Genomic DNA, 26412 nt, shown 5'->3' on the forward strand with positions numbered 1-26412 from the left:
TGAGTAGTTTCGCTACCTTGTATAGTTCCACCATACCAATGATAAGACATCCTTTAACTGCCTACCCATATCCATGAAGCAACCAGGTGATAATTTTTTGGAGTATTTATTGTAGTTAGTGTGCTTTAATTTTCTGAACTTGAATTTTTGTTCTAATTAGTTGTGTTTAAATTTTTTATGGAAAACTACAACAACACCCATGGAACTCTACATTCGCTGTCGCTTCAAGTACTGATACCTTGAGTAGTTCCGCTTTCATGTCAAATACTGTTGTCTTGAGTAGTTCCTCTGCCGCTTCAAGTACCGATGCCTTTCATAGTTCTATTGCCGCATCAAATACTGTTGCCTTATATAATTTCGTCATATCAATGATGGGACTTCCTCCAACTGTCTATTCATATCCATGGAGCAACCAAGTGATGATTTCTTGGAGTATTTATTGTAGTTAATATTGAACTTGAATATTTGGCCCAATTATTTATGTTCATAATTTTTTTAAAAAAAAATTGCAGCAACACTCATGGAACTCTACTTTTGTTGCAATGGATACTTCTGGTACCATGCCTACTTCCGTTTTCATGTCTAGTTCCGCAACCAGTGTCAGCTCTAGTGTAGCTGCTAGTTCTAGTGTACAAATTAGCACTAGTGTCGCTGCTAGCTTATGTTCAGCTTTACCAGCATTTGTTTCTCCAACATCTACCAACCCATATCCATGTGGCAGCGAGGTGATGTGTTGGATTTTCCACATGATGTCTTTCACATTATCCACAACATATATTGTCATATAATACTTCTTTCCCCCGAATTTGCAGGAAAGTAAAGTGTAGCAAAGTAACTCTGTTGAAGAAATTAGTGAGGCAACGTTAGATTCGATAGAAGTTGAAGCGCAGTCTATTGGCTCTTTGGGTAATACAATTGATACCAAAGAGGCTTGCAGTTCCGGGTCACTTCATATGGAGCCTATTGATGGGGGTAATATCATTGAGGAGCCAAACCCAGGGATGCGCTTTGAGTCAGAAAATGAGTTGATGACTTACTATAAACATTACGGAAAATAATGTGGTTTTGGAGTTATGACACAATGGAGTAAAAAGGAGAAAGATAGGACTGTAAAATATGTCACTATGGGATCTGTTCGTGGTGGCAAGGCACGAAATAGGGCATCAATCGTCTCCAAGCCATGGCCAACAAGCAAGACAGATTGCAAGGCAATGATGAATGTGATGTTAAAGGATGAGAAATTGTGTGTCAAATCCGTATTTAACACACATAATATGTGCTCAGTCCAAGAAAATCTAGGTTTTTCAGATGCAATAGAGAAGTTAACGAGTTTGTTAGGAGGGTGTTGGATACAAATGTTCATGCTGACATACGGATGAATAAGAGTTTCCATGCTCTTGTGACTGAAGCGAGTGGGTTTTAGAATGTACTATTTGGAGAAAATGATTGTCGTAACTATATTGATAAGGCACGACACCTGCGCCTTGGTTAAGGTGGTGCTCAAGCGCTGTTTGAGTACTTTAAAATGATGCAATACAAGAATGATGGTTTTTTCAGTCTCATGGAATTGGATGATGATGATAGGATGAAAAATATGTTTTGGACAGACGCCCAAAGTAGATGGGCCTACAACTACTTTGGAGATGTGGTAACATTCGATACCACATACCTAACAAATAAGTATTGAATGTCATTTACACCTTTCGTGGGTGTAAACCACCATGGACAGTCAATTATTTTGGGTGCAGGCCTTATTTCAAGTGAGGATACGTAAATATTTGTATGGTTATTTAAAATTTGGCTTGATTATATGGATGGAAAAGCGCCGAAAACTATTATTACAGATCAAGATCGCGCAATGAAAAATGCGATCGCCATTATCTTTCCCAACACGTGGCATAGATATTGCTTGTAGCACATATTGCGAAAGGTCCCTAAAAAACATGGTTCTCATACTCAATACAAATGTGACCTGAAAAGTAAGTTGCTATTTTGTGTCTATGACTCCCTTACAATCGAAGAGTTTGAGAATTCTTGGAACAACCTCAAGGATACGTTCAACTTGCATGAAAATGCATGATTGCAAAGCTTATATGCAGAGAGAGAGTTTTGGGTGCCGGTATATTTAAAGAACTCGTTTTGGGCTGGAATGAGTACAACTCAATACAGTGAGCGCATGAATGCTTTCTTCGACCGCTACGTGCATGCTAGGACAAACCTTAAAGAGTTTGTTGATCAGTTCGACAATGCATTGAAGAAAAAAATTGAGAACGAAAATCAAGCTGACTTCCATTCATTTAACTTCATCATTCCATGCATATCATACTTGGCTCTTGAGAATAAGTTTCAAAATGTGTACACAAATGTAAAATTTAGGGAGGTTCAACAAGAGATAATGAAAATGATATATTTTCGTTGTCGTTTCGAGAAAATGGATGGAATAATCGCAACTTACTCGGTTGATGATGAAATTAAGGCTGAAGATTTTATCAAAGAGGTTACATATACTGCTTACTCTAACGAGGCCGAGTGTGAGTTGAAATGTGTTTGCGGGTTGTTTGATATTCGAGGGATAATATGTAGACATATTCTCGTCATCTTCTCAGCTAGGAAAGTTCGCGAGTTGCTAGAAAAGTACATATTGGACCGGTGGAGAAAGGACATAAAATGTAAGTATACTATTATCCCTAGCAGTTATGACGTTGCTGATCAGAACTCAAAACTGTTAGATATAAACGTATATTAAAAAAATTTTATGAGGTAATAACAAATGCAGTTTCATGCGATGAGCATACTGAGGACATGGTATCGAAGTTGTATGTGATGAATAAGGTATACAGCACATCAAAGCCCTTCAGCATAGATTCTAATGTTTGAGTAAGTACTGTGAATGCAGCTACGAAAGGAAATTCTAAAAAGGTGCTAAGTCTCCATATTGTCATAGGCAAGGGAAGACCCCCATGTAAGAGGAGGATGTCGATGATGGAGGAACATTTGAAGAAAATTAAAACAAAGGTTGCGAAAAAGAAAAACGATAAGGGAAAAAGCAAACTGGTGAGAGCATAGTTATTGTCATTATTACATGATGTTCATTTTTAAGTATTTGATAATATACTACATTTTCAATTATTTGTGAATTTTAATTATTTTTTATCTTGTCAGAGGTGTAGCATGGACACCAAACTATTGAAAAGTAGTGAAAACCAACTCGGCCTATAAAAAATGTGGACTCAAGAAAATGTACAAACTCTCATAATGGTGGATCAAGAAAGTGTACAACAAGAAAGTGTACAATTACCACTTTCATTCATTTTATTATTTTTTATGGTGAGTCTTACTTTGTTTGCTATTATATTCACATATACAACTAGGGATGAATGGAATGAAGCCGGAGATGGCAGACGGAACACAGCAAAGTAGCTTCTTGTAGCAAGACTTGTTGAAATCCATTGTTGAATTATGTTGAGTGTTAATGGTGGTGATTTGTTAGAATTTGTGTTGGATGTGGTTTGCTGGCATTTGTGTGTTTGGGTGATTTAGGAATTTCCGTGTTGGTGGTGGTACGTTAGGGTATGTTATGTATTAGTGGTGAAAGTGTACTTTTTGTATCCAAACTCACGTTTTGTATCTTAGTATTTGAACCCGCATTTTGCACATTTTGTATTCAAGTACTTTATTTATGTAAATTTGACTTTTTATCTATGTACTCAATTTATTTATGTGGTTTTGAATGTGATTGGTATTATTTTTTTGAGTTTATGTGATGTTGTGTTTGATACTGTTTCATCTGTCCAGGTGAAAAAAAGTAAATCAATAAACCTGTAATTTAGTCCTGTCAAATATTCTGACAAAATGATCAGGCTGGTAAGTTATTTTCACGTAAATACATACTTTGTTAATAACTAGTGGCACGTTAAAGCACAATAAAGTCTCGGGATTGCAGATCAAATACAATTCACGATAAAGTCTGAAATACGTAATTTTAAAGTCTTGACTTACAAGCGCTTAGTTTATATAAAATACAAATACAAAGTCTTCATCACTTTAAGCGTATCAAATACAATTAACTAACTATGGACATTAGCCAATACACACGCAATAGTGTGCGTGCATGCCGCATGTCGACTTCTTAACTACGAAGCTGGGCTTGATCGTTGTGGAGTGCCAACTCCCTCTTCCGAATCTCTTCTTCTCTCTTTTGAAGTTCTTCATCTTTCCTTAATACTTTTGTTTCTCTATTTACAAAGGTTTTCTCTTTGTAAATAATCAAGTATGTTTGCTGTCAAGATTTTGAATAAAACATTAATATGTAAACAGAAACAATCAAGTACTATTAATTGCGTCTACCTCTATATTGTACACTGGACACCCAAAGAATGCCTGCCCCAGATTTCTTGGAGTATTTGAGATTCTAAGTACAGCTTGTTTCCCACATTTGCACATTGGGTCGTTATCAAGTGATGCTGACACAACTGATGATGACATTCTAAATCAAAGCTGCAGAATGCCTCTTAAAATACTCTTGCTCTGTGTGACTTAGCCTCTCTTGAATTTCTTGAGGAAGCACAGGACCTACAATCCATTACATTGATGTGATTATTTCTGTTCTATACAAACTAGCATTGGTTATAAGATCAAAACCTTGACAACTAGTGAAGATATCAACCTTTAAAAGATTAGGTAGCTGGTAAGATGCTCAAAGAGCATGGCAAGCAAGAAATATAACCACATATGCCACTAAATTTATTGCGAACTAAAGAAAGGTGGTGAATGAGCACAAAATAGTGTTATGAATTTCTAGTTGTTTGGACATCCAACCCTTATAAGCCACGTGAGCCATCCAAAGCACTCACTCTTTCTCTTTTTGCTCAAGGGGAATCAAAGACTAACAGATTGGCGGTGGGCTCCGCAGGAACTTCTGCAAATGTAGTGAGTTCTCTCTCTCTCTCTCTCTCTCTCTCTCTCTCTCAAGTGTTGCAGTTGTTAACAATACTTTGATATATAATGGATATGATGCAAGGAAGAGTTGGGTGCAGCACAGAAGTTGTCGAGTGCAAAGAAGGAAATGAGGGGCTACGAGAGAGTGTTTTTGAGAAGGAGGATTATATTTGCACCAACTCTCTTCCTTAGATAAAACACCTTCTTTTTAATGTAAATTGCTTTGAATGGATCATTCTGTAGCGTGTACTCCATTCTTGTCTGTCTTTGCTTTTTATTTAGATTGAGTAGTGTCGTCAATTGATTAAGACAATTAATCATATTCAAACTTGGTGTGACCTTATGTCTACAGTGGAGTCCACTGAAGCTGTTTCTCTATACCCACCAAATCATGACATCTCAAGAAGTGTATGCTGCTCTGATCACTCATCAAATCAGGTGATCTTGCGTAGAAAGTGATAATATAACTTCCTAGTTTCTAATTATGTCAAGAAAATGAACTCAAAGTATCTAATGCCATTGGGATAATCTCATCCTGCAATCCCTATTTTCAATTTTCAAGGACTTCAGATTTTAGAATAAGAAATACTCTTTGTTGTAAAATGCACAGCTGCAGAGATCTAGATTTCAGACGTGTGCAGGCCAGGAGGTATATTCATCATAACCATCATAATGTAATTGAATTATTTTAAGAAGTTTTACATTTTTCTTTTAAACCCAATCACATGGTTAGATACTGGAGAATGAAAACAATTAATCATATCCTGTCATGATGCAATCATGATTTGCTGAACATTAAAATTACAGCTTTTCTGATGAACCGAACTTCTATTATTCAAGAGGCAGTCTAATTATAGGTACAAAAAATCCTTCAAAAACTAATCAACTGTTGAAAATTTTTAATGATCACAAGTCATTCCCTTGTGAATAATAATGCATGAAAAAGAAAAATGTCTGCACTTTCTTCCACTGATGAATGGGGTTTCTTCATTTCTTTGGATTGGTTCTAATATGAGTCAAAGAGTGGGTGTTGTGGATGTACATGATATGCTTGTAGTTGCAGTAATAGTTTCTATACACTAACTTTAATACATTGCTAATAGGCCATAGAAAACAATCAATGACCAAAAATTTCTGAAAAGAACAAAAGTAGAATAACATTGCATACCTGGGAGAAGAGAAACCACGGATCGATTCGCACAAAGAGAGAAACCAGGGTTGGTAACCAGGGATCGATTCACATAGAGAGAAACCAGGGTTGGGAACCACAGATCGATTCGCACAGAGAGAGTGCCTGGGAGGAGAGAAACCGAACATAGAGGATGCGGTGCGATGAAGAGGGATGAAGTCAAGCAAGGGTAGAAAAACATTAGGGTTTAGGTTTGTGGAGAGACGTCGAGCAGGAAGAACCAGAACACGCCATTTCAGAAGTCTCGAAACGCACCGTTTTGGAGTAAATAAAACGGTGTGTTTCTCTCCACATTGGATGTCGTCTGCGAACAGGCCCGAGTGGCGAGTCGTGCCTAACTTAAGACTTTTCCTTTCTTCTAATCCAACGGAATTTTCCATTTTGAGGTAGTACTCGGTACACTATACATGTTCATTATGGCTAATTTTGGACTACATTTCATTTTGGACTATTTTAATAATAATTTTGTAATTTTTTTAAGTTTTGATAACATTTTTATTAATTTCAAATATAGATGACATTCAATTGAATTTAAAATCTAAAATGGATTATGGATTTATATATTTTAATTTTTTTTTAACTTAAAATATCTTTCCTTGTTTTTTAAAGTCTCGTTATTTTTACTAATTTAACATATCTTTTTTTTTTCTTTATTTATTTTTTGGTGTCACAACTCAAGTTTGTAATTGTTTTTAATATTATCTTTTAACACCGATATCTCTACTCTTTTTTAATGTTTTTAATGTATACTCATTTTAAAAAAGCTTCAATTCTTCCAAATATACTAATACATAGGGTCGTACAGGAACCAAGAAAACCAGCCAGCACCGACTCAGACCGGCCATCAGAGCACAAAACCAGTCGAAACCGGCAAGGAACCGGTCGGCCAGCGATAAATATTAGCTAAAACCGTGATCGGCAGGTTCAGTTCCGGTTTGAACCAGGTTCAAACCGACAAGCCGGCTGATTATATATAATATATTTTTTTATATATTTATATGCGTATAAACGATATCATTTCATTTAAGTAAGTGACACAACATCATTTTAAGTTCACATTTTGCAAAAAAAATTATATGAAAACGACATTGTTTGGTTTAATACACCAAATGACGCCGTTTTGGGTTAGGTTTCAACCCTAACCCCCCAACCCCCCCTTTCCCTCTTCATTTTCACAATTCTTTTCTTTCTGCTGTAGCCCTCTGGTTCTCATCTCCCTCAGCTCTCTCTCTCTCTCTCTCCCTGTTGTCTCCCTTTCTTCTCCCTCTTAGATTTCTCGTCTCCCTCATAGATCGTGCATCTCCCTCTCAGTCGAATCTAGTCTCAGATCTGTCAACTCCCTCTCAAGTCTCATCATCTCCCTTTCCTCTCTCCCTCTCTCTCTCTCTCTCTCATGGGATGACGATGTATTGTTTAATTTGTTTCTAGCATTGGGGGATCCGATTTTTGGTTACTGAAATTGTTTGAATCTGATTGTTGGTTACTTGGTTGAGAAATTTGTATGTGATAAGAACCGATGGGAACGTCGATGAACCGACGAAAACCAGTCGAAACTACACCGACCGGTTTTCCCACCCTTCATCGACCGGTTTCGGTTGATATCGTCCCCTGAAAACCATGTTGGTTTGGTTTATCAAAACCGAACTGATATGGTCGATTTTTCACCCCTACTAATACATATATGATACAAACTTACATATACATGTATTTATTTTATTAATTATTAGTATATATAGCTAATTTCAAAACGGTACATTGAAAAGTACTTATACCGAAATATTTAGTTTCAGTACAAATCGAAATAATTACCGAAATTGAATTTAAAAGATTGACCTCCGGCATTTTGCCCATTATTAGTTGTAATTTTCAATTTGCCACTAGAAGGACTTAATCCTTTCTAACAAGCCCGATGGGCCTAAGATGCAACCCAAATGCCAAACCCAGACAATTGAGCATTGGATGAACCCATCATCCAGATCCCAAATTACGATAACAACCTCCGTCATACAAGGGATAAAGGACCCAACAAACTCCTAATAGCTAAGGGATCCGAATTGCTTCTCTAAGATAAGATTTGCAAATGCTGATGGAAATTCAAATAATCAGACTAGATTTCAAATAAAAGATGATTACAAGGCTCAAGGGGGAAGCCTTCTGCTATATAAATGGTTACTTATGAAGGTACGAAAAACTGTCTCCACATTCTACAAGAGATATCTATCACCCAATCCATCTAACTTAGGCATCATAGGCATTTCTATACACTCCAGGCCTTTTCTCTCCTTTGGTTGCAAGGCAGTGAGCAGGTGTGTGGAACACGTCCTTAACAGCCACCTTGGAAAAAATATAATCAATTTGCAATTTATTTTTTATAAATTCAATACAATGTGCATCAATAATACCAAAATATTGATTTTTAAGTATGGTTGGGCAGCAGACCACCTCATTTGACCCGTCCCCCCTGTCTGGCCCTAGCTTGGGGCGAACGCCTTCACTGATTTTGGTATTGGGGGACAAGGCTCGGGCAGGCCCAGCCCAATATATAAGATATATTTTAAAATATATTTTTTTAATAAAACGACGTCGTTTTACCATACGTTAAAAAAAAAAAAAAAAACTGTCCCTCCCCCTTGGCGCTCTCTCTCTCTCTCTCTCTCTCTCTCTCTCTCTTCCTCTGTTTCGCCCCAGTCCCGTCCGATCTTCATCTATCGCAGTCTTTCTCCCCATCTCGTCATCGCCCCTCTGCTCCACAACCTCAGGTATCTCTCTAACTGGAAGTGCTCTCTCTCTCTCTCTCTCTCTCTCTCTCTCTCTCTATGTGTAGAAGCTCTCTTTATCGTGTGCAAACAGCCCAAGGTGCGGGTAGCAAAACCGAAACAAAGCCCACAAGACCCACAAGGCCAAGTTGAAAATGCACCCGTGAGTACACCACTGATAAGGGAATGTGGCAATGCCTACGTGAAAGAGCATTGCTACACAACCTCCACCACACTCCACACTCGACACTTTTTTAAATTTTTTAAATTTTTAATATTTTTTTTAAATTTTTTTTTGAGTTTATTCTTTTTAAATTATTTCAAATTATTTATTCATTATTCATATAATAAATATTTAATAAAAGAAAAAAATAATAAAAATTAAAAATAATATGGAGTGTGGAGTATTAGGAGGTTGTAAAGATTTTTTGTACCTGAAAAGGGTTCAAAGAATGATGCCCCATTGTCTCGCATATCAAACAACAACTTAAGACATCACTTGATACGCCCACAGGCAAATATGGTTTCAAATAAGCAAAATTATTGGACAAGTTGCTAATTAAACTTGAATTCGACTTGATTAGTTTATTAAACAAATTTTTTCGTAAATACAAAATTATAACCGATTATTAAATAATATAACTTGTATAAAATTATGCTCCGCTCATATAAGTTTGTAGAAACTTAGAATTCGTATTAATTATTTTATATATCTCTATATTTATAATGAACATATCTTAAATATTTGAAGGGATAAGAGAAAATCATGTTTATAATACTAGACTTGTTACTTGAATAATTGTGATAGTCATGATAGATGTCTATATAAAGAAATTGATAGATAGAGATTCTTTATATTGTATTTTATATCTCTCAATGAAAAGAACAACCCAGGTATGAGGGGGAGACTTTTGGCAATCAACTAAGATCTCTATCTATATATATATATTTTTCTAGGCAAGTAAATTTTTATTAGAAACGGAAAGGATGATACATGAGGAGGGGTGGGGTTCCCCAACAAATGTCCAAGTACAAAAAACTACAGTGTAAAGGAGGTGGAAAAAAAGAAAAAAAAAAGGTTTGAGATCAATTTCTTAGTCCTTACCCATGCCCAACAAAGCATAGTTTTGAATTTCGTACCGTACTGGCCGGTATGGCCGAAATTTTTCGTACCGGTCATCCAGCCGGTACAGGTACTATATCTATTTCGTACCGGCCGGTACCGAACGTACTGGCCTCAATTTCAGCCTGTATCAGCCTCAATTTCGGCCGGTACCAGTCGATATTTCGGCCAGAATTTTTTTTTTCAAGCTTATTTTTTAATCTCCAATTCAGACTAGACTATTTATAATTTATATATATGTATTTATATATAGACTATTATTTTGGAATATAATTTTGAAATGTTATTTATTTATATATCGACTATTCCGAAATGTTATTCCGAAAAGCTATCCTGAAACGGTATCGGTACCGAAATATTTCGTTTCAGTGCCTTGACCGGTACAGCGTCCGGTACGGTATTCAAAACATTGCTACAAAGAGGACGTCGCTTAAAAGACAAAAATAAGCAGTTCGCAAAGTTATGCAAACTATGGAACCATTGCTGGAAGCGGTGATGGTAGTGGGTGTACTGCAGTTATCCTGAAATGTTTTTTAGAAAGATCCGTAATACCTTTTCCAAGATCATTGGTTAGGAAAAATGATAAAATAGTAGAAAGCACGACATCGGATGGGCTGATCTGCGGCCGGTCATCCACCTTCCTGCGCATATGTGGTGGCGTGTGGCAATCACGCGTCGGTGAGATGGAGTCGAGGCAAGCCAAATCTGGAAGATCTCGGCAAGAGGAATCTTTTGGTACGACGCGTGTAGCCGTCGAAGGAGTCGGGGTGCAACGACGCGTGAGGAACATACGCTGAGCTTTTAGGGTCACGCGCCGAGCTTTTTGGGGTAGGCGACTCAGTGTCATCCCTGTAGATCGGCAGCTGGCAGATGTGGTGGTGGGGCATGTGTCGATTGATGGCAGTTGGAAAGTAGTAGATCTGATTAAAATCGAACCAGTGGAGGGAGGAGGGAGGAGGGAGGAGGGAAAAAAACATTACTATAAAAATATATACATATTGCAAAAATGGAAATGAAAGGAGAGGAGGGTGAAGTTCTCCTCTAAAAACAGTCGGAGACCCAAAGATCTCCATCTTTATTGATATCTATAAAGAGTCTCCTCTAAAAAGTAAATTTTGTCATAGAGTCCACCCGCTGGGCAGACTTTTAGCAAGTATTGTGATTATGATCGCAAGTGCTAGAAATTGGTGAAGTCACATTTTACAAATTGCATCATCAATTACGATAGATCTAAGTTTCAAACAACAGGTGATGTATTAAAACTCTTTAAAATATATTTGATTTGACTTTTAATTTTTTTTTTTTATAAAGTTTTTTAAAAGCCAACTCCTTCCATTCCAATTTACCGGGAGGTGCAGGTAACACCCGGAAAGCCAAATTCAACATGGAACTAAAATATTAACAACTCTAGATCAAATGTCTTCTTTTACATTTCAAAAAATATGGGATATTCGTCTGAGAATAAGTTTATATATGATTAATTTTTTTTATACAGTTTTTAAATTTATAAGTCTGCACAATCTCTTTAATAAAGTGGGGCCAGCATGAAAAATAAAATTTTTTTTCTCATGGATTCCAAATTTTCCCCACTTTTATTTAAAAGAATATATGAAACCTGCATACCTTAAAATTATATAAATAATTTTCTTTTATATATTGATCAAAATTGAGTTTCTACTCAAGTTTGTCTTGTAATCCAAGAGCATTAACATTGATTTAACTATATCCTTAGATAAACTTTGGCTAATATACCATTTTTTGGCTTTTAACTACCCATTCAAATGTTGAATTCTATCTTAGATTAGTCATCTTATTTTATATAAAAATAATTATTTTCCTACTTTTTAAATGTGTTAAATAACTTTTTATCTTCATTTTCATAATTTTCAACAACTCATACATCAATATATATAAAATATGTCCAGCATACTAAATTAATTTCATTCCAAAACACAAAATATCAAAATATGTACAAATTCAGCATCATACTTAATATCCAACAACCTAGAAATCAAAATATATAAAAAGAACTGCTACATCCATAAAAAGATTCAATAAAAGTAAATTCATAAACTGATATGATATATTAGATCTACTTTAAAATAAAAATAACTTTACAATCTGATGTACCATATCAAAGCATATCAATTTGTGAGTTTACTTTTATAGAATTGTTTTGTGGCTAAATCATTTTTCATAAAGAAATGATAGTTGCAATCGTGAGTACGCAAGTACCGTGCAATCATTTTGAAAAAAATGAATAAATATGAGATCTACATAAAAAAATAATAAATTTTTAATAATAGATTCTACTATTTTTCAAAATGACTGTACGATACTTGCACGCTCTATAACTGTATGTAATATTACTTTTTTTCATATATAAATATCTAAAAATTGTGAGAAAATGTAACTATTTCGTAATGTGGAGAAAAAATAACATAACAAATTTAAATGACTAAGTACGTATATAATCCAACTACTATAGCTCATAATTTTACTCAGATGATAGATATTTAGCTATTTTAATGCAGACTAGTTTTTCACATTTTGAACAAATTTTACCCGTATTCTATGTCGACCTGCTCCTCCATGAATTACGCCAATTTTCAAACACTAAACAGTAAACAGGCGACAGAAATAAAGGTGACCAAACTAGAATTGGTAGTTGCTGGAAAGTTAAACCATTTTAATTTTTGGTACTCCTTTTTTTCTCAGATTTGGCCCAAATTTCTTCCCATCACCCGGCAGCTCCACTGCAAGTCAAACAACTTTTGATGACATTATTCTCATTTTATCAAATCTATCTTTCACAACTGTACATATATAAGAATCATTTCATGGGTCTCACGTTTTGGATTCGCCAGCTTCACATTTTAAATTGAAATATTCTATTAGTTATCATATTCTACACATTTTTTTTTTTCTGTAGGTGTGTGGTTTAGGATTACTAAATATAATAATTTTTTTAAATTATTACTATGCATTTTCCTATTTCCTATTCAATTTTTTATTAAAGTTTTTACTCCAATTATGGAACTAAACAATTCAACTTTTGCTTTCAGGAACAAAATTCAAAATCTTGAAAACTTATCATCTAATCTTATATTATTATTATAATTTTTTTTAAATTCTCACATAAAATAAAATAAATAATTTAATTTTTTAAAATTTTAAAATAAAAATAATATTAAAAAATATATATTTTAATAATATTTTATTTTATTTTTTAACTTTAATTTTAATTATTTATATATCATTTCATCTCTTAAAACAAATGAAACTTAAAGGATCCAAAATTTGTAAGAGAAGGAAATAAAGAGACAAACAAAAGAAACTTTACCGTGTAATTAATGCATCATATTTTTTTATGAATTTTTTACTGTATAAACCCTTTCTACATTTCGAAAGAGAAATAAATATTACATGATGTAATCTCTACTATATTTTATTTACATTTAAAATCTATTTTAACTTATCTCAATTTATCTTATTTTATTATTATAATTTTTTTAAATTTTTATATAAAATATAATAAATAATTTAACTTTTATTCTATTATTCACAACTTATCTTAATCCATCTCAACTTATCTCTGAATCTAAACGACTATATGTTAAATTCATATTGTCTTATGTGAGTCATAGAGCAATAATTAAATATTTAATGTTGTACGTGAAATTTACTTTTTCTTTAAAATAAATACGTGAAATTTACTTAAACAATTATAAATGAAGTAGAGTAATCTATATACCTATCTCACTTACACTTTAACTCCGAAGTTTAGTTTGGATAATGAGACGAAATGAGATGAGATAGTATAATTTTAGATAAAAGTTAAAAATTAAATAAAATATTATTAAAATATTATTTTTTTAATATTATTATTGTTTTGAGATTTAAAAAAATTAAATTATTTATTATATTTTATATAAAAATTTTTAAAAAATTATAATAATGAGATAAAACATTTTCATTATACAAAGGAGTCGATAACTCGATGGGGGTTAGCCACCCGAATATAAGAAAAGAGAGAAGAAAGAAGAAAGAAGGGGAGTGGGGGGACATATTGACTATTGAGTCATTGACTGGAGCTGTGCCGTGACTGGCGTGGACGAGCATCGTGTTAAACACGATAAATAATAACTGCCTAACAATGTTGACGGTTTGAAGTTCAAGTTCAACGCTTCAACAGTCACACATGTACCTTTTTTTTTTTTTTTTTTTTTTGAAAATTCAACACACATGTACCTAAAACTTCATGATCCATCCACTCTACTCTAAATTACCATTACATAGGGAGGTTTGATATTGCATCTTGCTTTAGGTAAGCTCTCAAACCAACCCTACGATAATATTTTCTTTTTTTTTAAAAAATGAATTCGTAGGATTTGAATACTTTAGAATTATATAAATCATATTCTATCTATATTATTGCTTTTAATTATTTTTTTTACATATATTTAGAGTTATATTAGATAAAGTTCTTGAGTGTATAAGTTTCACGCACTCTTTTTTAAAAAAATAAATGTTTTAGTCATAATGAAATTTTACAAAATAAATTCACAAACTTTTTTTTACAAGTAAAGTAAATTCACAAACTAATTTGAGTTGATGTGACTCGTTAGATTATAAAACTACTTTTATTTTTAAAGTAGATCTAATGTATCTGGGGTATAAGAAAAAATTGAAAAATCGGTTGAACCGAATTGGACCAGACTGAATCGATGAGTTTGGTCTGGTTTGTAACCGGTTCGGTGTGGTACCAGTTCTTAAAAGCGAAAACCGGTCTTAAATCGGTGCGGTACTTTCAAGGTTTAAACCGAACCGAATTGGTACATATATATTTTTAATTTTTTATATTATATATAATTTTTATATTATTATTATATATTATATGCTATATTTCTAATTAATATAATATGAAATTTTAATCTTATTATTCAAGTCTATTAATCTTATAACATAAAATGAATATACTAGTATAATTAGACACTAATTATACTATTTTAATTTAATTATTCAAGTTTATTAATCTCGCTAATAAGTTAGACACTACTTATGTTATAGTATTATAATTGAACATTAAAAAATTAATAATTGTTAGTAATAAATATTAAATTCTCATAGTTAAATTTAGTATTAAAAAAATTATAATATTAAATATATACAGTGTCACAAGTGTAAATGGTAAAATGAAAAACTGGACCGAAATTGAAAAAATTGAAAGTTTTGATTTTTGTGATGAATCAGTCAGTATCGGTTCTTAAATTTTCCAAACCAGTATATACAGGTTCAGTTCCAAAATTTCTTTAAAATTGGATTGAACCGGACTAGTTATACTCCTAAACATATTATATAAAATCATATCAATTTGTGAAGTTATTTTTATAGAATATGTTTCTGACTGTAGAACTCCTCTAAATGTAAAATAATAGAAAAATGATATCTGCAATCGTAGAATGCGCAAGTGTCGTGTAAATTTTTTTAAAAAAATGAGTATATATAGGATTAATATGATAAAAAATTAATTTTTTAATAATAAATCTCTATTTTATAAAAGAATTACATGATACTTGTATAATTCACAACTAGATCTAGCATTATAATATGGAAAGTTCTATAACATGTAAAATATTTATTTATTTTGTAATTTTTTTGCTTGGAAAGTTTTACAATTGAATGATGCAAGTGGATGAAAGAGTTATTTGATCAGTCTTGAGATAAAAACTTAATTTAAAGTAGTATGTAAAAATAGAAATTTTAATATTTAACCGACGCCAAAGCCAAAACAAGAATCAAACCTCTTCCCTCCTTTATTCACCAATACCGATATATATATTTTTAATATAAATATAACCTCTTCCCTCGTTTACGTGCCAATACAAGCTCCTCCTCCTTCTCCCCCTCTTCTCTTTCTTTCTCTCTGGCGATTACACAGAAAGATACTAGCAGAAAATGAAGAACCGGAGCACTGCAAAAATCTCCGTTAAGTGGATTCCCATTTTCTGCATCTCTTCCTTCCTTATCGGCACTCTCATCACCTGCAGGTCCCCTTTTTTCCTTCTTTTCTCGCCCTCTCCGTACAATCTCCCATATTTTGTTTTTGATTCGAATTGTTGAAAGAGGGAAAGTTTTGTTTTCGTTTTCGGGGGTTGTTCGTTTGATATTGCTCTTTTCGGAGCTCACGAGATTAAGATGTTCGGATCGTTATTGCGCAGGTCGTGGGCCCCACCGGAATCCAACGGTCAGTTCATGTCCCGGCGTCGACATGAACAAGAGTTTCAAGCTGTCACCGAAGATTTCACACCTAAAACGGTATGTTTATAGTTTTCAAATTGTCGTGAATTTGAATTTTCTTTTTTCAATCCTGTTGGGTACTGAATTTTCCTTATTTTCCGTTTTGGCTTGGTTGTTAATCAGAAACCGGCACCGGATAGCGATATAATGGAGAGGGTTTACAAAACAGAGGAATCCCTTCAGTGAGTTTCTCTGTATTTTGGACAGTACTCTTAAGTTTCTAACCGATTTATTTAAAATTAATATGGAAGCTTTTTGTTGGTTTGTTTGGAGACGCTTCCAGATCCCTAGACAAGCAGATATCGCAACTCAATATGGAGTTATCGGCGACTCGGAGTTCTCGGGAAATGGGGATCTCCGACGGCTCTACTGTCACCTCTTTGTTGCCCAGTGAGAGGAAGAAAGCTTTCGTGGTTATTGGAATCAACACTGCTTTCAGTAGTAGGAAACGGCGTGATTCGGTCAGAGAGACTTGGATGCCTCAAGGTTAATTTATATAGTTCTTGCTTGAACTTGTATTTTTTCCTAGACTTGTTTGAGTTTTGTGGGTTGGGTTGTTGAGAGTGTTTCATTTTGTACCGATTAGGTGACAAGCTTGTTCAATTGGAGCGCGAGAAGGGAATTGTGATCCGGTTCATGATTGGCCACAGGTTAATTTACTTTTCCAGGTTCTTTTTATAAGTATCCCATCGTATGCCTTGGATGTTGGATTCATCACACACACACCCCTTGGCGTAAGCTTGTGTTGTCTAGAATTTGTAGGATTTTTTTAAATAGGTGCAAATGGACATTTTTAAGCAAGTGAATCTCATTGCTTACTTGCATGCTCAGAAAATTTGATAAAACTCGTTTTTATTATATATGGTTCCATAAAAAATTTAATATTGATTTCTTAGCCAATTGAAAAGTTTTGAATTTCATTTCTTCATGGTATAATCGGTGTGAACTTAAAAAACTTAACCAGACAGCAGAAAAAAGATTGAAAATGCTTGTATGCGTGTAATGCCACCATTACTTCACGTCCAGGAAGCATGTAATTCATGACCAGGAGTATTAATGAGGCTAAAAGAAATATCTTTTTTATCAAGCTTTGCGGTTCAGTGAACTGCTGACCAAAAAAGTGTTAGAGATTGGACAATATAATGCAGTTTTGGTTGGCCTGATGATTATTTATTTTCAAGAGCATATTTGAGTCAAAACTACATGCAAGCCCTCTGCATTCCATGCTTCATCAATCGTAGTTTTAGCGTGTGAAACCAACATTAAGATTTTGAGGTAAAAAACTGTGTTCAAAATTCATTTGTAAAATTTCTGTACCGTGTGCAGTGATCTAATGGTAACAGCTGCGATCATACTTTTGCTTGAATCCATTGAATTATGACACAGTCATTGTCAGGTTTCTCAATGAAAGCAATATGAATTGGGAGAATAGATAAATATGTTGGGAGAGAAGGATGATTCCAATACTGGCCGGTGGATCAATATTAGTGCAGAGACAAACCCTTAACAGCAAATATTAAAATCTCTAATTTTTTCGAAAGCATTAACTAATGGGAAGGATTTAATAACCCTCTTTAATAAATTGATTCAACACAGAATATTTTTTAATTCAAATGAGGGATAAAAAGTAGAGTCTAATATTTCAGCGTTCTATTCAGAAGAAAAAAATTCAGCATTCTTCTTTCGGACATCATGACGATGCAACATCACATTATCTCTGAGAGAAATTGCAGTTTCTGTCATTTTTGCAACATATGTTAGATATATCACACATCAGATGTTGAAATTGAAAAAGATATAATGTTTCGCTGAACTCACTGATATCTTCATGATTGTTTCAGTGCAACATCCAACAGCATCTTAGATCGAGCTATTGATTCAGAAGAAGATCAGCATCAAGACTTTCTTAGGCTGGTAAGAAAATGCACGCAAAATTGTATATTAATCTAAGATCTAAGACACCCTGCTGGGGAAACGGTATCAAACTTTTGATAACTGCAATTATCTTGTAGGAGCACATTGAAGGATACCATGAGTTGTCTGCAAAAACTAAAATTTTCTTTGCCACTGCGGTTGCAAAATGGGATTCTGACTTCTATGTGAAGGTGGATGATGATGTCCATGTCAATTTGGGTATGCTCAGCCTCAACATCTCTATTGTTGTTTTCATTGTTATTGCTTTATCACCATTATAGAAAAGAAAGCATTATACCACCATTGCTCTGGTGATTTCTTACACATATTGCTTTTGTAGGTATGCTAGCTACAACTCTTGCCCGTCACCGTTCCAAACCCAGAGTCTACATTGGGTGTATGAAATCTGGACCTGTGCTTTCTCGAAAGTAATTCTCCTGGAGCTTATATTTTGATGAGGGTGACATTGTTGCTATTTCATTTACTTTCTGCTCCATATCTGCAGTGCTATATTAACATTTTAAGTTCCCTCTGTTCTCTAGAGATGTCAAGTATCATGAACCAGAGTACTGGAAATTTGGAGAAGAGGGGAATAAATACTTCCGACATGCAACTGGGCAGATATATGCAATCTCGAAGGATCTAGCGACATACATCTCCAATAACCAGTAAGGTTTTTCATTTGGAAGTAGCCTAATTTGCTATGCTGTAGCTTCCACATTAAGGATGATGAGCTTCATCATCTTCATCAATTTTCTGTTTAGTGTTTTGGAGTCCTGCACCCGCACCATTTTTTTTTTTTTGAACATGAAGTTTGTAACTATCTTTGGTCTTTATCTAGGTCAAAAAGATATTTTGAGAATTTCATTAGAACTTTGAAGTTGAAATTGACCTAAAATTTGTATTTAGAAAACTTTGAATCAGATCAAAATTATAAGGAAAATTACACTTTTACCTCTCTAAACTAAAACTTCTTTTTCAACTACTAAAGTTGTCACTTAACCCATTTTTGAAAAAAAATATTGCAATTTGTCCCCCGTTAAGAATTGACTGTTAAGATGGCCCACTTAAAACATAAGTTACATGTTACCCCTCTTTAAGGTCCAACATAAGTTACATGTTACCCCTCTTTAAGGTCCAATCATTGAGATCTTGTCATGTCATTTATTATTGGCCATCTTAAGAGTCAATTCTTAATGAGAGGGTAAATTGCAACTTATGTTTCAAATTTCGAGGTCAACAAACTATTTTGGTAATTTAATGGTCATATTACAAAACAAGTGGTAGTTTGAGGGGGGTAAAGTGTATACAATCAAATTGAATTCCAAGGGCACTGATTCTTTTTATTCTCAAAGATACTGGTTTATGATCCATCTGGATACTTGCAAGACTTCTTGGACATCGTAGCTTTTAAATTTTGAATATTTGCAGATACAAATATCCCTTATGAAGCACGGATAATGTTCTTAGAGGTATTGGTTGTGATTGCAGGCCTATATTGCATAAGTATGCCAATGAAGACGTGTGGTTCATGGTTTATTGGTCTTGAAGTTGAGCACATTGATGACCACAGTATGTGCTGTGGGACTCCACCAGGTATTTCTTTTAGAAGACATATGAAATTAGAGCATAGTTTAACTTTTTATCCGATAAGTGGGAAGAAACAAACTTAAAAAAAAAAAACAAGAAAGTAAAATTTCAAGAACTGTATAGTGATGTCGCTCATGTCTACTGCTTCTGGATGATACACCACTAGATAATCAAGATTGCTAGTACCAAATCCGACCCAATATGGTTTCCCCCATTTGATGAATGTTCTCTTTGATTGAGAATTTGGAATACAATTTTGAAACAATTTAAAGAAACTGGATACAATAAAAAAGTGTTTTATTGTGTAAAAAACCACCACTTATTGCATCTTGAGTTAAAACTTTAAATTCTGGGTCTTGAATTTCGATCTGTAAGTTTTAAGACACTTCTCTAGGTCAGGCATGAGGTATTGATTGACATCTGTGAACTCAATAAGTAAAACGCATCCATGTATGACATTGTTTATGGCTGTGGTTCCTTTCTTTTAACCAATGTTAATGCTCCGCCGTTGCTGCAGATTGTGAGTGGAAGGCACAGGCAGGTAACGTATGTGTTGCTTCATTTGATTGGAGCTGTAGCGGAATCTGCAAATCAGTGGAGAAGATAAAGTATGTTCATTCGAAGTGTGGCGAAGGGAATGGAGCTGTATGGAGCGCTTTATAGTAATTCAACTAAAGGGTGAGGGTCTTCCCTAGGCGGACAAGGATACTCAAATTTTTCAATGCCGTTCACCAACAGTGTTGGTGGCAGTTTAGAGCATTAAAGTTGTGCATATATTTATCATACACAAGTCAATACCGGCTTCTTGGCCCCGCAAGAGTGGTGCATAAGTTTTATGGAAGCTGCTCAGTCAAACTTCGCTTCTCAGACTCTTACTCCTGTAAAAGCTGGTGCAGAAGTCATATTGAAGCTGTTCATTCAAACTTGTAGTAGTTCACACGGGCGGATCTGTTCAGAAAAATTCAAATTTTATTTAGATGTGGGAGATTTCAAGTCTCCATTACACTGTACAACAATTCAATATTTTCCAATGTATTTCTCCCCCCTTTTTGTCTGTTCCTTTTAGATGTTGTAGTATTTAAAAGGGTGATTTCATGGGTGGGTTCATATGTACACTTTGGATGCTCACTTGTAGCCCCCATTAGCAGGAGTAAGTTACTTGATGGTTCTTTGAACTGGGGTTACCTTTTGTAGTGAAAATCGTAAGTCGAATGCAACATTCATATAAATATATATATATATATATATTTTTTTTTCTCAAGAAAATAACTATTCATTGATACTTGGAGTCTTAATACAAACAGAGTCTAATGTACTAATCATATAGATGAGATTGTTGGATCCTTTCCACTGTGAAAATTTAATAACATAGTGGAATTTTGATTAAGGGTATGCTTCCAGTTACATTGTTGGATGCTGCCCATTGCGCAATTGCATGCGCGCATCAATTTTGAGACCGATGTATTTTTACAGCTTCCCTGGATTTAAAGTTGTTCAACATTAGTCTTGTGTCTCTTATAATGCCTTCTGCAATCAAATCTTGAATTCCTTTTGATTTCTTTAGAGCTATTATAGTTCTCTGAGAGTCACCTTCAACTATGATATTCTTCAATTGCTTGTGTTGTGCTTCTTTCACTTCTATGAATGTTGCCATTGCTTCCCCTTGATTTGGGTTGTAGCTCCTTGAATGATCTACTACTATGAATGAGATTTCTCTGTTATGTGATCTGTATATTGCAACAGAGGTACTGTCACTTGCTTTTACTGTAACATCAAAAGCTATTGACACTTTTTCTGGAGGAGGAGGAACCCAATTGGTTTTTTGAGTTTGATTGTCTATCCTTTCACGACAAATTGGCCTATGGAAAGACTTTTGGAAGTGTGAACAATTTGATTTCAATAAAACCAAAGATTATCTATGGCAATTGCAGCAAATAATTGGAATTTGTGAGTATCAGCTTCCACAATTTGGAGTTTGGCATTTGGATCTAAAATACACATAATCCAGGTGTTAATGTCGTGTTTCGTACGTCTTTGGGCCAGATTTCAGCAACTCAGATTTTTCGAATTGGGCTTGCGAAAATAGAAAAGAAGGCAACTGAGATAGGGTGGTCTTGGGGTCAGGGAGTCTCTAATGCCGAAGTTAGTATTGTCTTTTGGAAGTTTTTAAATAAGTAAGAGAGTCTAAGAATCAGAGAGAGTTCCTCGTACCTGGAAGTTTCTATTTATATCGGGAGTCTGGGGGAGACAGATCGTGTTTGTCCTCATGGAGTTTATGTCCTTTTATTGTTCCTTCTGTCAGAGTCCTTTAATATAGCTCGGGTAGTGGTGCCATTAATGCAGCATGGTTTCCCGATTTGCCTTATCCTACTAGCGTCCTTGGTGGTCCGTCGATGTCTTCATGTCAGAAGATCGAGAAATCCCCTTACTTCCTGCCCGTTTACGTGAACAAGTACTCAAGGGTTGGACAATGTTCAAGGGGTCTCCAAGACGGCACGTCTCATCCCCTTGCAGTACACTCCCTTAAGGAGGTTGCGTCCAGGGCCTTCCCGTGGGCCGGGTCGAATAGTCTATTTGTTCTGAGCTGGACCTTCTCTTCTTATTCCCTTTGTTGCCCTTCTCACTAAGAGAGAGGGGGGAAAAGCCCTTTACACCAGGTGTCAATATCTTGTCTTCCAAATAAGGAGATGTTAAGAGGCCAAGGGGATTGTCTCCACAGAACTCTAGAATATGGCAGTCCACAATATGGACAATTTCGTATTGCTTATTGGAAATCATGACTAACAATTTGTGGTGAAAATCTCTATCAACATCTTATGTTTTGATAAAAGGCATAGTAGCCTTAATGTCATAATCACATTCTTTTCTATGTTTAATCCGTAATGAGATTTGATGATTAGGAACATGCATGAATTTTGTTGTGGTCAATAATTACATGTATTTTAGAGCATCTCTTTTAACCAGAGAGAAATGTTGGGAGATTACTAGCCTAGGGTTTTATACGGTTTTACTTCTGAAATATGGACCCTTGTGAAAGATACATAGTATTGATGTAAAATGTTGTCTTTATTTTTTAATTTTAGATTTTAAAACATTTTAAGTGGTTGTCCATTTAAATAACAAACTTATAAGATAATTTAAAATGTCCACTACTGAAAGTTACAAGATTTAAAATGAAGATGAACATTAACTAGAATATTCATTAGCACAAAATGTTGTAGGAGAAAAATTATTATCATTTAATTGATAGCCCTCTCTATGAATCTAGTTAATTACAGTCTTTGGATGTTGTTGAGGTTTCAACCGTTGGCAGTATCTTTTCCTCTCGTAGGGTGAGGTTTTTTCTCTCTGCTCTCTACAAAGAGGCTCTCTCTTAGATTTTGTCTTTAGACTCTGTCTGTAGAGGGTGACATGGAAAGTGAACTGGAGAAAATGTGGGCTTCTTTTAGCCTCACAGAAACAGAGAAAAATGTAGTAGTATTATCAACAGAAGCCATGCATGAGTCTACGTTAAAAGGCAGATCGTGTCTTCTGTCTAAAGTGATTGCTGATAAGATCGTGAATAGGGAGGCTTTCAAAACAACCATGTCTATGGCTTGGAAATCAGAAGGGTGGATCAAATTCAATGAAGTGGGTGAAAACCGAATGCTAGCGGAATTCCAATATGAGAAGGATAAAACAAAAGTGATGTCGGGCAGACCTTGGTCTTTTGATAGGATGTTAGTTTGTTTACAAGAATTTGATGGGACCTCTCATCCTAAAGAAATTCTTTTCACATCAGAGGTTTTTTGGGTGCAAATCCACAACATGCCTCTGGCTAGCATGACAAAAGAGGTGGGACTCTAGATTGGTCAGGGATTGGGAGAGGTTCTCGACGTTGAGGTGGACAACAATGGTTTGGGATGGGGTCAGTTTATGCGCATCAAGGTGGCAGTTAATAGAAACCTTCCTTTGTCTCGAGGTAGGTTCTTATCAGTTGATGGTAGACAAATATGGCTGCCTTTCAAATATGAGAGGCTACCATTATTCTGTTTTCAATGTGGAGTTATTAAGCATGGGAAACAAGGCTGCACCTAGGCTTCGTGGAGTCCACAAGTTTCTGCAGAAGGAAAAACTCAATATGGTCATTGGCTACGTGCAAATCCTCCAAAACTAGGTGGTGATCCTCAAAGAAGGTATGGTGGAGTTCAGTTTCAGCAGCCTCACCATGGTCGGCAGAAGGAATTTTCAGGCAAGGAGATGAATAAGGAAAGTGCCAGAAAGGGACCTAATTTGCAGGAGTCAGTTCAGGCTAAAATCTCGAAGATTGCTAATTTAAATAAGGATCAAGGCATTTATGATCATTTTCCCTCCTCAGCAGAAGATTCGAATATCAAACAGGAGGGAACTAAGGAAGTCAAACCAGAATTTGAGGAAGAGATTATTTCCTTATCGGTGGGTAGTGCAGAAAAGGCTATTAATACCAAGATTGATGGAGCTGAATCCGGGGAGACAGAATTGATGGACTTTTATACTGAGCAAGTTTTGAAAGAACCTGCTGCTATTCATCACCAGCTAAAAAAAGAATGGTCAATTTCTGAGCAGGTGAACTCATTAGATCACTTCCTCAAAGACCAAATTCAGGTGTTGCAGGCTACTAAAAAATCTGCTAGTTGGAAAAGGAGGGCCCGTGACAAGTTCTTTCAATTTACTATTATTGCTGATGACAAACAATTGGGACTTGTAAGTCCAGGTTTTCTTAAAAGGAGTGGAAGTGTGCTATTATCTAAGGAGGAGTCGAATGGCTTGTCTAAAAAGGTCAAATCTGTAAGTTCAGATGGAGAGAGCTTACCACAGTCTAGTATGGTGGCGGCTGCTGGACAGCCCCACCATCAACAATGGGTTGCCTAAGTTGGAACTGCAGGGGGCTTGGGAACCCTCGGACAGTTAGAAAACTTCACCATTTGGTGAAAAACAAGTGTCCCAGGTTTATTTTCTTAATTGAGACTAAATGCAATAGAGAGAAGGTGGAAGCAGTAAGGAGCAGGATAGGATTTGATTTGTAGTTTTGTTATTGATAGCAAAGGCCTCAGTGGAGGTATTGCTTTTCTATGGAAAAATGATGTGGAGGCAGCATTGGAATCTTATACTAGGCACCATATCTCGTTAAGGATTAATGATCCTTTGGCAGGTGAGGATTGGATCTTAACTGGTTTTTATGGACACTCTAAAACAGCTAGGCGACATGAGAGTTGGCAATTATTGCGAGCTGTTAAACCCCCTATTGGTATGGCTTGGCTTTGTGTGAGATTTTAATGAAGTGCTATTGCAAGAGGAGAAGTATGGGGCTGCCATGAAACCTTATGCTCAGACGGAAGCATCCAGACTGGCAGTGGAAGAATGTGAACTCAGTGACTTAGGCTACATGAGAGACAGATTCACATGGAGAAACAATAGAGAGGGCTAGTAGTTTACTAAAGAAAGACTGGACAGAGGCCTTGCCAATTCGAGGTGGCAAGATCTATTTCCTTCTCACTCAGTGTCTCATGAGATAGCTCTTTGTTCTGACCATAGGTCCATTGTGATTAACATGGCGAAGTAGATGCCCTATGAGCAGACAAGTGAAAAACCTTTTAGATATGAAGCTAGTTGGGCCTTAAGAGAGGATGTTTGCATCTTGTTAAGGAGAAATGAAAAAAACCTATATTGGCCCCCCCACAAACTAGCTCTGGTTACAGAATGGTTACAGAGATGCTAAGATAAATTGAAAGTTTGGGCTAAGGCTAACTTTGGGAACACTAAGAGATCCATAAACAACAAGCTTGCTCAGTTATCAAAATTGCAGGAATCACACAAGGGTGAGAGGGATGACAGATTCAAAAATCTAAGTAAAGAGGTGGAGGGGCCTCTTGAAGAAGATAATTTGAAGTGGAAGCAAAAGGCCAAACAAAGATGGCTACAAGAAGGGGATAGAAATACTAAGTATTTCCATCAGTGTGCAAACCAAAGAAGGAAAACCAATTCTATACAAAAAATCATCAATGATGAACGGAAGGTTCTGATAAACCCAGATGACATTGGAACTCAATTTCAAAAGTTCTTTTTTGAACTTTTCTCTACAGAATGCCCAATGGGATTGAGTTGTGCCTGAAAAACATGAAAATTGTGGTGACAGATGAGATGAATAGCAAGTTGACCAGGAAATTCACTGTTGAGGAAGTAAAGGTAGCTGTTTTCCATATGAATTCTTTGAGTTCACCTGGCCATGATGGTTTTCCCCCTGCCTTCTATCAAACTCATTGGTCTTCTATTGGCCCTGAGGTTACTGAAGCAGCTCTTTATGTTCTAAATTTTGGTGGTTTGGTTTCTGATGCAAATAAAACTTTTATTGCATTGATTCCAAAGAAAAAATCTCCTACGAAGGTGGCTGATTTCAAGACCATTAATCTTTGCAATGTCCTCTATAAAATTATATCAAAAACCATTGCTAATAAATTAAAAAGAATCCTCCCTGATGTGATCTCCCCAAATCAGTCAGTTTTTGTGCCTAGTAGACTTATTGCTGACAATATAATTGTTGCCTATGAAGCTTTACATACTATGAACATCAAGTTATTCGGTAA

General features: G+C 35.3%; 1 pseudogene; it reads left to right on the forward strand.

Moving 5' to 3' along the window:
* The first annotated feature begins 15901 nt into the window (after nt 1-15901).
* On the forward strand, nt 15902-21022 carry LOC109012445 (annotated as a pseudogene).
* Nucleotides 21023-26412: the final 5390 nt, after the last annotated feature.

The sequence above is a fragment of the Juglans regia genome, chromosome 16, assembly GCF_001411555.2.
Source record: "Juglans regia cultivar Chandler chromosome 16, Walnut 2.0, whole genome shotgun sequence".
Taxonomy (NCBI): Eukaryota; Viridiplantae; Streptophyta; class Magnoliopsida; order Fagales; family Juglandaceae; genus Juglans; species Juglans regia.